This window comes from Colias eurytheme, chromosome 13 (assembly GCF_061535395.1).
Source record: "Colias eurytheme isolate Ceu_HAF_F1 chromosome 13, ilColEury1 Martin Lab GWU primary, whole genome shotgun sequence".
NCBI lineage: Eukaryota > Metazoa > Arthropoda > Insecta > Lepidoptera > Pieridae > Colias > Colias eurytheme.
In genome coordinates, this window is record NC_142992.1 from 8,296,518 (window position 1) to 8,311,879 (window position 15,362).

At 33.2% G+C, this 15,362-nt stretch overlaps 1 protein-coding gene and 1 long non-coding RNA gene across 4 annotated transcripts in view; one reads left to right on the forward strand and one right to left on the reverse strand.

Annotated features, from left to right (window-relative positions):
- The window catches only part of LOC149903568 (uncharacterized), a 202,028-nt gene that overhangs the window by 74,222 nt on the left and 112,444 nt on the right, over window positions 1-15,362 (reverse strand). The window lies entirely within an intron of this gene.
- On the forward strand, window positions 12,270-13,072 carry LOC149903569 (uncharacterized). The gene is made up of 2 exons (XR_016457380.1): window positions 12,270-12,501; window positions 12,873-13,072. It is a non-coding gene; the product is annotated as an uncharacterized LOC149903569 (long non-coding RNA).

Genomic DNA, 15,362 nt, shown 5'->3' on the forward strand with positions numbered 1-15,362 from the left:
ATCGCTCCATCGATACAGATATCTACCACCCTCTCTAGTTCTCAAACCGCGAACACCAGGAGCCGAGCAGCCATCAATCCTGCCGCTTATCTACAAGGCCACAAAGCGGTCGCACCTTACAATGACGATCACAAGGTATTCGCGTTTGATGTATGGCCTGTCGATATCTGTGATCGCCGTGACGGATAGGCAATTTATATGTGCACAATTTGCGTACCGGTTTCTGATGGGAATTATTGTGATGCAAGATATAGGTAAGGGCATACGTCGCTTGGAGAATGTCCCCTAATTATATTGGTGGTAAGCTGACATGTTGCTCTTTGTCCACGTAGAAAGTCATTGATCACTGTACTGTAATAATGTAATATAGTTAACAGTATCTAAAATAGGCAAGATATATAAAAATTTGGAAAATCCAAAAGTGCACGCCTCATAATTTTTTTTAATAAATATTTATTAATTATTATTTTTGTTTATTTAACTACAATAATAATTAATAAATATTTATTAATTGTTTATAGTAATTCTAGAGTTACTATAAACCACATCGAATCAGACCCTGAAAAATGAAAGGGTTCTATTCCTGAGCATACTCAAGCGTAAGAGAAAAAAAAAGACTCGATTAGTAAAGTATTTCGGTCGCTATCGTGTTAACAAGAAAAAGGATCCGCACATACAGACACACGGACGTCCAAGACAGAACTTTTTTAAACTGTTTTTTAACTAGTTTAAATAACAAAAATGACATCAAAAATATCATGAACGTTAAAAATAGTGTTTTTTCTTAATATGTGTGTGTATGTATTATCTTACAAGTGCAATGACATTTAACACTCATACTACATACATACATAAAGACATTTTAAGTTTGAAAAATCAGATGTTTTGCGCGAAGTGACAGTAAGTAGTACCCACCTCAACGCTTCGCTTATGAGGCGTGCAATAAAATGACCGTAATATGTTTAATTTCAGGATGAAGCGTTTAGTGACAATCTTTAAAATTGACTAACTATAAACCTGCATTGTATAAAACGACAACAATTATATTTCTACGAGATTCTATTTATACGAATTCTATATACATAATAGCAATGAATATTACCTATTTGCAGTAAGGCGGAAGTAATAATGGAGATTGAAAGGAAAATGGATGCATTAGTTTTAATAAACGATTTATAACATTAGACACTTTCATTTTTTATTATGATAATGGAGAAATCTTTGCCTAGACAAAAAAGGAAAAGCTTGGGATGTTTTATTGTTTAATCTTTACACACATGAGAAATGAGTTGCTGAATGGTGCTAATACCGGCTGAAAAGTTTTTGCAAAGATCGAAATAGCAAAGCTGTTCAAAACACAAGCCTCATTATCGTTCCGGCTATTCATTTCACAATAGGTGGCTGGCCGTGGGGCGGACACATCACAGCTAATCCGAAAAGCTTTTAAAAAGATAAACGAATCAAGCCTCATTTGCATCTGGGTAAGCCTTTATCCTGCAACTCGTAAGCGAGTGCACAAACAACGCGGTGCGACCGGTCAGCACTTTACAAAGGCCACGCTCAAATTCGATCACTTTCCCGTCTCGGCTTAATCCGAAATGTCGTACCCACTGACATTTTTATGTCGGGACGACATTTTGACGGTTACGACACCGGCGATAGGATCGGACCAATTAGAGATTAATTTATTCGGTTTTGATTATTCCATCATACTCGTACCTACGATGACTCAATTGGTGCGCGTAATGTATCGTCTATCTGAACTTTACTGGTAGCAAAAAGCTACCCTGAAGCTGGTTGTGTGAATGCGTTTGCATACAATAGGTTATGTGGACCGAGTGCTTACTTGCATTCAGCGATGATGAAACAATCATGTAGCTTACATAATATGTACTGATAATAATTGATTATTGTGTGTTTAACTACAGGATAATAGGACCTAACGTGCTTGTTATAGATTAAATTTTATTTCGTTGATTAAATAACTAACATTGATTTATACATATACTTAAGTGATTGTTTTTATAAAGTATTAGAAAATATACCTACGTAAAATGATATGACAATTATACACCCACTACACTAGGAACATTAAATAGGTAGATGATACAAAGACTAATCCTTTGTTATATATTCCACAGCCTTTACATTCACCGAAACTCGCATCAATTATTCAAAAACATAATACTTAATCTCCAGACCACACAGCGTAGCCTCAAAAGCGTCACAGATCAAACAAAATATTGTGTGTTACATAACTAGAATCCGTGTTGTGTAGGTTATTGAATTGCAATCCAGTTCGCCTACAGCCCATTGTTGATCGTGTGAGGCGTCTCTCTACCATTTGTCTTCAAAACCAAAGATAGGACGATAGCTGGATCAAAGTGGTATAGCAACGTCCAACGATTTGTGCTCGTCGTGTTAATGCGGCCGGTTCGGTTATGCCATTTATCGAGATTGTACATTAATAAATACATCCCGCTGGACGATTGTTTAAAATGTATACATCACTGGGGAAATGTATCGCTGGGTTTTAGTGTATCAGTTTGAATGGTATGAAGAATGCGGGAGGTACGGCTTTGATGAGATGACTCATCCATTTCTGAAAGTTATGTTATTATTTGTGGTTGTTAAAAGCAAATTAAGATACATGAAAAATAATGTCGAGTTTACTGGTGTGGGAAAATTCGAATTCAGACTTTTTGGTCGTAATATTTTAGCATATGAATTAATATAATAAAAATTAAAAATAAATTTACTAAGGAATCATTTCTAACTTTTAGCTTTAATTTTTATATCTACTACGGAAGAATTATAAAGATAACCGTACCGTAAAATAAGTGTTACACTTGGCACGATATAAATAATTACTAATCACATATAATGTAACAAGGAAGTGAACATCAAACTTCATTTTATTATGAGCTGTACAATCTCCCAGTAAAAATACAAATACAATAAAATACAAATGCACACTTAACCACAAATATTGTACCTTGGATTTACTATGAATTATGCTTGTTAACTAAAAACGTAGTAAATTAAACTAAGTTGCACAATCGTTATTCCTGTGTGAAATATATAAATCTCTGCACCTATCCGTTAAAACACTTGTACTTTGCATACAATCATACAGAGCTAGCTTAAAGTCTAACCAAAACATTACAATCAAAATAAAATAGCGATTAGATCCGCGATCCCACCAAATAATCCTCAACGTAACGTGTCACCTGTCATACACACTACACATACACACGCCACACCATACACGACACGAGCGAGCAAAGAATGAGTTCGTTCCCCATTCAATTTGCTAGATGTTCGGATGTCCATGCTATCAACGTAATGCTGCCTCATTGAGTGGTGCACGCCATAAATCTTGCTCTCACCCACACACGCATGAATCTAGTTAGCCTGACGTGCAGACGTTCAACTTGATCATCCATAATGTCTATGTGTGCATATGTGGTGCTACAAATAATGCGTAGTGATGCTCTGTAACCTGTTCTCGATATTACCTAGGAATGTTAGACTCTTTATGGCCGCTATAGATTTAATTGTTTTCAAGTACAATCCGATTAGACATGCACTTGCAGGAAGGCATCAAAACTCATAATACCACGGAGAATTCATTATAAAATAAATTTCAAAGTGTACAAACATACCAGAGACTTGTTTTAGATAAAAAATATGACTAATGATAATGATAATAGTAATTAATATTCATGATCATCAACAATGTAAATCAATTCACTTCATGAGATAACAAGTTCCGTAATATTTTAGATATAGTCCAGCACTAATTGCCACTATCTTACACACCTTAAACTAAAAAAAAATGTTCATTTAAATTAGAAGGAAAATCACAATATTTTTTTATAAGACCACCCACTTACTAGGTGTGTAAAATACATATGCGAAGATATTGCAAAACATACGCAGTTACGTTTAATCCAGCTTTCCAACGATCTATATCATATAAGGGTTTTTCAACCAGTGACCAAGGCTCAACCCGAGGCATTAACAATTTCTCGGGTCAAATACCATTGCGAAAGCCAGCAATATAATTTACACGCGAAACTCCGCTCGTATTTGATTATTCAAATCCCACTATTTATACCACAGATTATTATCACGACCCTACGCATAAAGGAAAGCCTAGAAATGATCTGTCCCATGAAATCTTACGTGATTGGATAATAATTTAACACTCGATTCTACAATGGCTGGACTCTGTCTGAGCGATAAGAAATCAAGTCTTCGCGATTCGAGAGGAATATTATGTAGAGAGATTTGTTTTATTTGTATTTTGCGGCGATATTTAATGGAAAATCTTTGTTCGTGGCTATTTTGCTTTATATAATAATGGGATGCCATTTATTTCACATAGAACGTCGACTGTAGGAATTGGATTGTTTTATTACAAAAATTAAGGCTCTTTCAGTATTTATGTAAACATGCATAATAATTTAAAATACATTAATTGCCATATTCTCGAAGTGTTTATTTTTCTTATATTGCAATTGGTACTTGTATTGATGTCATGACAATTACATAATACATAATTATTCCGGGTTGCTAATGAATTTTATTGATATTAGACTTTTACAAGCTTTTGCCTAACAAACGCGCTACATGTTCGACTTAATTGCACTAAAGTTATAAAACTAATTGATTGCAATAAATAATAGTTAATGGTAAAAGTAAATAAATTACGCAAGTGGACGTGAGCCGGCGAGAACGCGCTCTATATCAATTGATATTTTCGCGAACACTGTTTTTATTGCTATGCAATTAAAATAAATTAGCATTTCTGATTAGTAATAACTTCACATTAGGGTTATATTATGACTCTTTTTTGGTACGATTCAAATTAGAGCTTTATAATTAAATTTCTATTTTATTTTACAACAGCTTAGTACATTTTTTAAATTTAAATTATGTTTGTAATAAATCACAGGAAATTTTCTCAACAAAAATGAAACAATAATTTTCAAAGTCTGACATCTCGTAAGTTCGTTAACAATAGGTATGATACATTCTGTACTACGAGCTATCATGGCTAAATATCAGCGCACGCCCTCAGGCATGGGGACCTTGTTAAAGCCAATAAATATTAATAGGATCAAGAGCGTGTGCGGTACTTGCGAGTTGCGATTGCACGGCGCCGATTCCGTCCGAACGCAAAGCTCGCATTCGGTCGAACCTACAGACGCAATAACACCCTTGTACCTATATCTGCGAAACACTAATTTATACGAATAATGTCAAGCAGATACCGTAATGGCGTCGCTTGTTGAACTCGGAAGAAAACTGCGTTAGATACGCAATAAAAGGGCCAGCGATAGTTGCAACTACATTTGATTACACTGCACCGTTTCACCCACGCGGTGTCGCGGCCGGCGTAAATATGGTGCAAGGAATTAGAGCCAGCTGTTATTTATCGCTCGCGCGGAGAAATCGACGCTTCAGCCGACTTCCTGCTCGGACCCTGTCGAGAGCCCACCAGACAGTAATACTCTTGTAATGGTCCTTTATTTGCCGCTGTAAAACTATATCAGTGCCGCTCCATTGTGAGTGCGTATCGGACAATGCTCATGTATCCACTTGGATTGACAATTGTTTGTACAATTTACGATCACGTTCGCTGTGTTGCGCGCTTGTTCTGTTTTGTGTCTATTGGTGCCTTATTACTAGACCCTTATCAAACTACATCGATCTTCCAACAATTATTCTATGATGTTATTGCCTATTTTTATTCGAATGCATTTACTTGCATTGTTTGTATATTGAAAGTCATTTATGTATTTACTATCAAATTAACTAGCATCCAAAACATTTCTAATTTCTATGTTATATCTTACTTAATCATGCTGCAGTAAACGACTTGTTATAATTTGCCTTTACTGTATTCTTCAATTTTGCTCTACAGTAAAATGACTATCACCTTAAGCTTTGTCCAAGAAAAGCGCGGAAGTGTTTACCGGCCTAGCCGTACACTTTTTATGTCAACAATTGACATTTGCTTGACATTTGACATTCTATGACGCGTAATTATTAGTAGTGGGTGCGGACTGTCAATGCATACCTAAACTGGGTTACCTCTTGATGGATATCGCCGGTTCAAACCAGTTACCAGTTGTAATGATTAATACCCCGTACGTAGTAAATACCAATTGAGATTCAATCTAATTAAATGATTTTCCGTACGTGTTTGTTGAATATTTAAAGCAATTTATGACCGGTCTCCATTGGGTAATTACTTTATGTTTCAATTTGGTCAGTGTAATGTTATGAAATATAGTAAATGTCAAGGATGATAAGTAAAAGAAAATGTTGGAAATTTGCTCGAAATAATACTGTTTCCTTAACTGTCAACTATGTTTATTGAACTTTGGTATTTATGTAATATTGATTTTCAAAGGAGCCGTAATGGTCTATGTTTCCTAGTGACTATTTTGCTTTATTATTTATAGTATTTCGCATTGAATTTTGAAGGATAACACGAAATATAATATGAGCTTTCTTTCTCTTGCACTTATGCAGATAGTATCGAAATGAAACGACGTGCTCTGCACACGAGTTCCATCAAATCTCAACTATTTTGTGGCTTGACATTTCTAATAGCACCTGCTTCAAAAAAAATAGAGCGATTAAAATAATGATAAATTAGAGCGATTAAAACTAAAAATAGCGCAAAGATTTTAGAGGTGCTAAAAATAATATTGGTCCAAGTCACCGTGGATGTCGAAGGATACTTTTTGCCCACATCATTGTGACATTGGCGGCCTCGCTTCGCTCAGAGGTGAAATAGATTGAGGCACAAAAAGTCGCGCGACCGCCGACGTCATTGTATACCTTCTATGTATAGTTATTCTTTGGATTAAACTGTCTTCGAAATACTTTTTTAGTTTTGCAGAGTTCTGTCATCATGAGAGAGATTAGCAAGTAAGTACATATTTTTATTTATTAAAACATCAAATAATAAATAAGGATTTTGGCGATTACTCTTCCGTTTCTTGACTTTTACACGAATATTTTCGGAAAATACAAACTCCTCAAGATACGTTACACGTGTTTCATGTATTTGTTTGAATATTTATTATTTAGTAAACGTTTAATAAATTGTAAGTAAATATGTACTTCTAAATTGGAAGCACTAATTAAGTACACATACCCTAACACTTATATAATTTTAAAAGCACTCAAAGAAGCGCTAGACAAAAACTTCTTGAAAAATATTATTATTTTATAGTTAACTATATCTCTAAAGGTCATACAAAATTCCAAATGATATCTACCATTCATAAGAAACCACGTCCACAACAGTGTTGTCAGTTTATTTTTGTCAATGAATAACTCAACACCCACTCAATGCTTAAATTACAATACTCGATTGATATATACATTTTGAGACACATATTGATATGTTATTTTAATGATACCTACAATTAAACTCATATCATATTCATCAAACTTATTGACAGATTGTAATGTGTTATAAGGAAGCTTATTATAGCACTTCATCACCAGATGTTTCGATTTTTTTATAAATGTCAATTCTAGTATGATATGAAATTATGTTAAACATTTATTCGAGTACCTAGAACATTATTTTTTAACTTTTAATACTGTATAGTTGGCTACTTGCAGTTGCCGTAAACGTGAGAGCTTTTAGATCGCTGATTCACTTTCTTACTTTTCCATTCGCATTAGAATAGATATTTTTTTTATTTTATTAGAATATAACCTTCATTTCATATCTAAAAAGTTTTTTCATCGCTGTAAAACAGACGTCCTTCTCAAACAGTTCATGGGTTATAAAATTGATCCGAATCCATTTCCCTTCGACCTAACAGACATGATCACGTAACAAGCAGATCTACAGTGCTTTACTTTCGCACACTAAAAGTATAGATTACCCATATAACATTGAAAACATTGCCCAACAGCCAAAACCAACGTATTACAAATAACTAAAAACTATCGGTTCGCCGGTCGCGTCCGAAATCACGACACACAATCTCCTATGAAAAATTCCTGTGAGAACGCCACAGAGCAGTGATATTGATCAATTAATTCGGCTCACAAACTATTATGAAATGTTGTAATTACAAAGAATCGGACGTCGATATCCGGCGGGCGGGTCGCAGGCTCGCGGGTTACCCTACCGGAGTGTGGCGAGCTGTGGCGGACGGCGGTGTTACAAAACTATACCCGCTCCACTTTCTTACTCTGTCGCACTGTCTCATTTGATCTGTGACTGTGAACTTTTCGTTCTTCCGCTTGGGGCCTCGCGTTGGAACTTTACAATGTATTTTTTATATGTTGAAAATAGAAATGAAATATTTATCGAATAATTTGATAGTGTACAATTAAAGGATGTTATAGACTATTAAAAAAATTGCTACAGTTGATTGTTATTTAAACATCATAAAGCAGTAATTCAAAATCAATCATCACCACAATGCAATATCGATTAAATGTTTATCATGAAATTTATATTCTCATCAAATTAAACATAGCAATGTAAAATCTCCATCTAAATATCAATGGACACACAATTAGATAGTCATCTCACAAAAATGACAAGAACAAACTCTATAAAACTTATAAATTATATAGAAAATTTTTAATAAACAATATTCTGGATCCATTGGGAGCAGCGCCGGGGACCAGTTGCGAGGGGACAGTGACCCGCGCTATCGCGATCGCAGCCTCCGACCGGCCAGATGCCGAAAGATGTCAGCCAGGTACGGACTATAGTCTATATAATTATTATATTTTTTATCGTGTATCAATATGTTATATTAGTTCTTAATTCTAATACATTATCTTTTTTTTTGAGATTTTATTTACTAAGGTATATTGTGATGCCTTCTTTGCGAGATTATTAATTACCTATATCAACTAAATTTCTGAGTCAGTAAAATATAAATTCTTTAAATAAGTAGAAACTCTTATAAGGACTAATTTAACACAAGATTACATTACATCTAAGTAAGCTACATATTCGTAATAGGACTATTAACACAAAATCGAATATTATTATAGAACCTTAACAAACTACAAAAAATTAAATTAGCTATTACCTATTACTAACATTAAATTAACTATTATAAATTATTATTCACACTAACAGTTTACGTACCACCTAACCTTCTGCCACCTTAAAGAATTAAAGCACTAAAAAATATACAAATTCGAACTTCGCCCAATCCGTATCTGTGGTAACCTTTAGCTCGAGGCGATCGTATTAAAAATAAAAAGAAGCGGCGCGGCGTTAATAACGTATTTCTACCGCAGCCTCCGCGCTACCTCAGCAGGCCCTCCCCTCCGCGGGAATACCACGGCACGGGAACTAATTGAATACCATATCATTAATGCTGCATTGTGGTAGGATATTTGGGAATATTTTGACCTTTTATGTCCGCCATTAGCGGTGAGCTTCGATTATACGGGGTTCGATATCGAGGCTTTTGTTGCAAGTACCTACCTACAGCAAGAATGCAATATCTGCTAGGGAAGTTTTTTTAGTAACTACCTATATTCATAATAATAAAACTTTTTCATGGACGACCATAATTTCACTGCATTTTGCCAATCAAGTGTCTAGTTCATTTTCTACCGAGCTATTTCTTTTAAATCGCATGACGACATGGTTTTGTATTATTCTGACACATCAATCTGTAACCACATCGCAAACTATTCTAAATTTCTTTTGAACTCGTTAAAAAGTTTAATTATCAATTCGAATCGAATTTACTGATAGGATATCCTATCAATAAATTCCCATATTATCGGATACACATTACATCAAACAAATGGCTTTAGTCAGAAACATTACTTTCCCAATGAAATAAAAACTACAACCACTAAACTTTACAATCAATCTCCAACAGTACCTATATAATTTTCAATTAAATCTAGATTGGTACAAGAGCTAATTAGCATTAAACTCTGTTATTACAATCTGGGTGCATCGGATGGGCGATACGGATCTGCGGCGGACGCCTTCCGTCTTTCGCGACCACCTCATTACTTGGCCATAACCTGTGAAGCTTTATTAGCTTCGAGTATAGCCGTATGAAGATCAAGTATGCATTTATATATGTAGTCGTTGGTATAACGTTCGTATAATAAGATGATGTTAGCTCTTTTAAGCGCAATACATAAAACTTTCCTATAAAAACATGGTGAATCACATTAATATAAGTTAAAGTATATTTGTGTATAAAACGATTAAGATCCTCATTATTAAAGTCATTCTAATCCGTGAATAATGTTATTTACAAGCTAGATTAAAATTTAACCTCACATGCATGCATGTTTACATTGTATCAACATAAAAACAGGCAGGATGTTAATACGCAATCAGCAAACACAGTCCATAAAACCGGCACTTATTTACAAATAAAAAATTTCTAAAGTCATAATAATAGACATGATGGAAATAATCTCTCGCCTAGGCTAGCATTATGGACATCCGACTGCAGATAGCCTAAGAATCGGAGGAAATGCCTAATTTTACGATCACCTTTCAATGCGATTAGAAACGCGCCTCCGAACACCATTCAATGAATGAAATCCGCCATAAATTTCCCCTCTAAGAGTTGAAATAGTTTAGTATCATTGTTTACGTTTAATTCATTGCCTTTATCTCGCATGCAATCTCATATAAATACGATGTAGTATAATGAGGCGAGATCGTTCACTTTCGTAATTATACTTTTAATTGATTACTTTATGGATGAATGTTAATTGTGAGCTTTTTATTGTTCGAAATTAAAAGAATTTTGCGAATTAGCAGTCGTTAGTTTATAAATAATTCTTCTGTTTGTTATTTAGTTAGAATTAATATATTGCCGCCGTTATTAAAAGAAATGAACCTCCCGACTAACCCTTAGATATGGCGTTCATACATTCGTCCAAACATTGCATAAACCCGAGAATTCAGCTAACGTATTATGTGCAAACTGTTATAGACCTATTATAGAGGCGTTTCATACATTCTTTGCTATAATTAATTTTAATATCCAAAGCTTACAATAAAGTCTTTGTGGCTAACGAGCACGTGCTCCCTTATTATTACGCCCATAATTTCAACATAATTTGCATTAGTATTTTGTTTTATTTTACGTTAAATTTTACGATAAGGTTATGTTTAAACTGCATTATAGGCTGTAAGCACAGATAATATATTACAATACTAATAGTTAAGTTAGTTACTGTAAGCTACCTACAATGTGAAGTCACACAATCCTTCCGAATACATTTAATTATGATTAGTATATAATGCAATAATTTAAAACTTTAGAAACGTCGCGTCGTAGGGTATTTCATCACTATAATATTATAGCTTCTATAACGAAGATAGATATGCTACAATTATTCTAATTATTATATAAGCACAATTGTCTCATTCATAACAAAAGATAACATCAACAAACCCTTTTCATTACACAATAATTATCAGATCTGTTGTATTATCTCATAAATTTCAATGTACTAACTTTATAACCTCTTTACATAATGTACCTTGCAACTTAATTGTTTGTTTTCAAATTAATTTATAAAACTACGAAACAAGTACATTTTACGATCACTCAATTACCTAATAAATATAGATTCCATTATCCTTTACTTCCTTAAGCATCTCTGTTTTATGTTATTTTATGTTAAATTCCAGAAGCTCAAAATCCTACACAACTTTTTGTGAATTCCCTCTTCCCGCCTTACCAATACATCCTTCACGAATCCTAAAGATTTACACAACTGAATCGCAAACAGCACCTATAACTCAACAAGCTGTCAATCTCCATACATACGCAGGCGCATCTCTCCACAACATCATATATGAATTATAGTTCCTCGTTACCTCAGAGAAATGACTAAACTATTCTTCCCACATAATTCACCCTGGAGACGAGACATACCTTCTCACCGTCCCATAATTATATACAGCTAAATAACAGCTTTAGGAAGTCGTTTCGCGTACTTTTGTAAAACATAGAAACAAATAGTATAAGGCACATCCGGTATGTTGATTGATGTATGTCTGTCTGTACATAAAATGGAGAAATAAAACGTTCTCTTAATCGACGAATGAGCGCTTTTCGAGATTGAAAACAATAATTAACGATTAATATGTTATTGTTTTAGCATAGTGCGTTTATTTCAAACTTGCTGCACTGTGCATATTAAGATTTATGACTATTACCTATCGGGTAAGTAGGGTAAACTCACCTAATTATGTGACTCACTTAATTCGGAGATACAACGTTTGGACTCTTTTACAGCGTTATAGGAGTAAAATCCAATACATTAAAATTAACCCTATAGTATGGTAATAAAGCTTCTTTTCGTGTACAAATTTTTGTTAAAATCGTGCCGGTGAGATAGTAACAATCACGGAATTTGTCACTGCGCCCGCCATGTTTGACGTTTCACCGGTAGCGTGCAACTGTGCTGTCATTATTTAATTAATTTTAAATAGAAAAGGTGAGTGTAAGTTCATGATACTTTGATAATTAATTGTTAAAAACATATTCTTGTTGATACCGATAAAGGTTTTAGTAATTTTTCATTTGTTTTTGCATAATACCTTATTTCCTGGGTTCAAAAAGTTAACGATTTTCAAGATTGCAACTCAAAACAATGTCACCGAATTAACCAAGCAAATTTTTATTATTTTCAATTCGTGTATAAATAATTGTTTTTAGTACGTATACGTTAGTCGTTTAAGCATGGTTTAAGTCAGAAAATATTTATTTTTACTCAGGTTTAAAAGTAGGATCGCTTTCAAGCATTTTTAAAAAAGTCCGTTATTTTTTTTATCACATAATTAAGTGAGTTATTTTTTGTTATTTTAGACAGCATGGAGGAAGACAAAAATAAAAATAGAAAATATAATGAAACAACGCTGACATCCGCAATTCAAAATATTCTGCAGTCAAAAATGAGTCTGTACACTGTTCACACAAACAATTATAAAGTCCAATATTAATTTTTTATGGTTCCCCTCTTTTGATAATTTCTCATTGATAAATAAATACATAATTATTACTTTCAATATGTTTATATTTTTATTAATTGTATTTTTTTTTTACTTTTGTGTTAAAAAATAATAAATACTCACTTAATTCGGTTATAACAGAATTAGAGAAGTACTATCACCGAATTATGGTGATTGTCACAGAATTAGACAAGTCATCGCGGTTTGATTACGCTCATTTTACGCTGAGTTAATTCATATGTGTTAAGATTACACTTGCTCCATTTGATAAATAGAAGATTGATTAATGTTCCTATTAAAAATAAAAATAAAATTTATAAAGTTTAACCTGTTTTTTTTTCATATTCTGTTTTGTCACAGAATTAGATGAGTTGACCCTACCATATCTAGCTACGTACTAGATTCACCATATCCTATACAAATGACGGAAACGAATTTTGTTATGTAGAAAGATGGATTGTATATTTTTTCCGTTTTATTCCAATATTCGAGCGTGTTTTAGTGAGTTCTATTTACCCAATAACTAACATTTTATCATTTTCTTTTTGATAAATTTTAATGTATTTTCAATTGTAACACATACATGTTAAAACTATATCAAACCATCTTACTCATCTTAAGTAATTAGATCAAAGTATGTACCGAGTCTTAAATAGAAAATATGTAAAATACAAAACGCGGTAATAGCAATATAGTGTAAAATTAATGCATTCACGATAACATGCAAATTACGCCGTAGCATAATCTTATAATTTCTCTGCTCTTATTAGTCTAACTACAAAGTATTTTGTGGGATATCATTGATGTATATTATATATTGTAGATATTTTTCAATCGTCATTACCTATTGAATTCTAATCATTAAAGATTCTTCATTGGAAATACTTACTTGGATGTACCCAAATTTTTGATCTCCCATGTCTAAATCTTGGCGGATTATGCTCTTAAAGTTGATTATATTTTTTGTTCTTTGGTTCGTTGTTTTTGGTTCTTCAGTAGGTATCTTACTCTAAAAGTCGACCACTTTAATGAAATTTCCTTACCTGAAACAAAATAATTTACACACATTAATTACAGGTAATTTGATAAAACAACATAATATTTAAAATATTATTAAAATCAAATGATTTAACAAATTTATATAATATCTTGGTATATAGATTGATGTTCACCAAATATGGCTTATCCATTTAATCCCTATACATTATGGGTAATTTTAGTTTATCAGATAACTAAAAGCATAGTACATATTAGTCAATGGTACACACGATACAATTAACTACAAAATATTGCTGGAAATATCCAATAATATTAGTATAGAAAATATATCCCAAACTAAAACCTGTTCCTGGACTAGAATCAATTTAAACTGCGCAAATGCATGTCCTACCTAAATAGCATTGTTAGAAGGTGTCCCGAAATCGAGGTTACAGCCGACAACAATCACAGTTAATTGAAGAAAATAGTCGCAATAATGATAGTTATTAGCCGAGAACCAACTGCTGTAGAAATAATTTAAGCATTGTTAAAGATACTTTATTATCATTGTCTTCATCTTAAAGTAATATAAAGAGAAAACGTGAACTATTTAATAGTTCTTAACAAATTATTTTCCCTCTTCAATCAAAGGTCTTGTCGTCATTGCAATATATTTTCATCTCTACATAATATTAGAAGCAACATACTTAAAAATATAATTTGGAAAATCCAAAAGTGCACGCCTCATAATTTTTTTTTTATAAATATTTATTAATTATTATTTTTGTTTATTTAATAACAATTAAACCACATCGAATCAGACCCTGAAAAATGAAAGGGTTCTATTCCTGAGCATACTCAAGCGTAAGAGAAAAAAAAAGACTCGATTAGTAAAGTATTTCGGTCGCTATCGTGTTAACAAGAAAAAGGATCCGCACATACAGACACACGGACGTCCAAGACAGAACTTTTTTAAACTGTTTTTTAACTAGTTTAAATAACAAAAATGACATCAAAAATATCATGAACGTTAAAAATAGTGTTTTTTCTTAATATGTGTGTGTATGTATTATCTTACAAGTGCAATGTATGATACATAAAGACATTTTAAGTTTGAAAAACTTGATGTTTTGCGCGAAGCGACAGTAGTACCCACCTCAACGCTTCGCTTATGAGGCGTGCAAAATTATATCAATATTATATATCGCTCAATTGAACATTTTCAAAAAATTTTGCCCGAGAATCTGCCCTTATCCTACAGGTATTTCCGCACACGAAAATGTTCGTCACACTGAAACAAAAGCGTAAACCAGCGAATCACTATACAATACAACGAGGAAGGCTAAGAAGCGGAACGAAAGGCGCGATC